Genomic DNA, 2471 nt, shown 5'->3' on the forward strand with positions numbered 1-2471 from the left:
ATCTAGAGCTCCAAAGGATTCGTGCCATCACTCTGTCACTCGCGCAGACACTGTGGCCCTGTAGTGTCTGTCACTGCTTTGTCAAGCAGAATTTGTAGTGGTGGACCTAAGACTCTAGGATATATCTGCTCTTCCGTGGACCTGTTTATCTATATTTAGCAAATTGTCTAAATCCGCCTGCTGAAATCAGAACATATTTTAAATGCATTTCCTTGTCCATGTCTCTCAGTGGCCATACAACCCAGAACATGTACTTTTAAACGATTGAGTACTGATACACATCTGATGTCCTTTTTTGTGTTGCAGTAATTTCTGTTAAAAGTACAACCTGGATTCTCTAGAAATAAAATCACTTTTATTGAGCCAGCGGTGTCAGACTGCATTACCTGTTACTCCTTGTGCTCACAGTGGGCAGGATTGTTGTTTCTGCTGAGGGCAGCACACATATGGATGTAAAGAAGTGGGCATGCTGTTTGAAACTGAGGGAGTTTATTTCAGGGCAAGAAAAAAACAGCAGTGAGTCTTCCTGCTGGACCACTCTGAGGTGGATGTGTAAGCTTCTACTGTGTGTGTGGGACCAAAGTATACATACATGTTCCCCCTGCAGCACAGCCAACAGATATCGTTAATGACATAAAATAGATATTGCAACCATAAACTAAATGTTACAGGTAAAACTTTTGTTGCTGCAGAACCAAACAGAAATCTCCCCTCCACATTTCGCAGTGACTTGTCCGGACTGACTGCAAGTTTTGCCAGTGGCAAAGAGTATCTGCTTTGTTTCAACCCAGTCATTAAAGCAGCCTTTTGATCGTTACAAATAATGAGTGGTTTCTCTTTGAGATGCTTGTGTGAGCTGATTGGTCTCATTATTTGAATTAAGCCAAATGTTCTACTGGTTTTAAGGGGATGGTAGTTGAACATTTAGTGTGTGATAATGACAACCTGCTGCCGAGTGTGCTCAGGGGAGACTTTCTCCTTTTCACATTGTGAAGCAGTGTCTGACTTTGTTAAGGAAGGAGCTACATAAACCTATATGTGTTCTTTCTTTTACCACAGTTAGTCATGCATAGATACGACAAAGCTTTAACGATGAAGTCTACCGCTTATTTGTATGTTGTTTTTTATGACCCTTTAAGTATGAGAAGGTTGAGCTCTGACTTAGATTTAGCTTGTCAAGATGCCTTGTGATGATTGCATGTTGACTCATGTCATGTAACATTTTTACATGACTTTGCATGACCAGTTGCTCCTCATAAATGTACAGTAATGTACAGTAACCACCGAGCGTTTCTAAATGCAGCATACCACCCAAGCACTCTGATGGATGACCAAAATGGATTTCTATTGCAGTTTTACCAAAACATAATTCAGAGTGGTAATTGGAACCATAGAAACCAAAATTATTTTCTACAGTTGAGTTGATTTTCTCTCATGGCTGGGAATGCATTATGTTATTATCTCGACTTCCTCTTGGTCAGAGACCAAAGGATCGACGAGCTGTCCACATCGGCTTCTCTAGTGTAGGCCTAATTGCTGACTGGCTTAATAACTGACTGTCTCACACACCCATTTCTTTCTGTGGTTCCAGTACAGTGAGAAGCATGACTGCTCCGGGAATCCTCAATGAATTTTCACATTTTGTCTGCGCAAATGTCATAGATCACACATTTTTAAATATCGCTGTCAAATATGACACGCACTGAAATTGAAATATTGTAATCCTGAGTCCCCGGAGGTCATGTATAGGCACATTACAGCAGAAGGGATGAGGTTAGAGAATTAAATGGTTCCCACAATGCTGCATTATGTTACATGCAATTTGCAAAGCTGTGACGTGCACAGTCTGTTTCTGGTTATCAAACCATTTGCTCTGCCCCCCCACCCCTGCCCATCTCTCCCTCTTTCACTCACTTCCTCCGTCTTTGTTCCTCTGCCATCCTTTCAGATTAAAATGGTTTCCTAGAAGGTGGCAGATGCAGTGATTCATGAAGTTCCAGCTTTGGCTTTGGCCTCTTAAACAGTCCCCATTCGAACTTGATCCTGTCACAGGGGCTTTGTTGACGCCGATGTTTGGGTTGGGCGGTCGAATCACGATGTGATGAAATCTTCTAATCAATGGAAACTGGAGTTTTGCAAACAAATGTGTTTGCATGGCTTACGTTTAGAATAACTGCGAGCTGCGTTACATTTTACCTGAGCTTACCTGTGCATATTAAATTGACTCAGAGACAGAGGGAAAAACATGCAAGCTGATCCCCACTTTGATCCATCCCCAATTAAAGAGACAGAAGTGTGAAGGAATGGAAAGTAGCACCAGATGGATAAAGAAATAAAAGGTAGAGCGAGTCCTCACAAGATTACAACCCAGCAAACCTATGTATCTCTGTAACAGCCCTCAGACTGCCGGACAGTCCACCAGCTGTCACCGCCATGTCTGGCTCCTGCCTGTTGATTGACATCTGTTGCCT

This window comes from Pagrus pagrus (genome assembly GCF_965226575.1).
Source record: "Pagrus pagrus genome assembly, chromosome: 8".
Lineage (NCBI taxonomy): Eukaryota > Metazoa > Chordata > Actinopteri > Spariformes > Sparidae > Pagrus > Pagrus pagrus.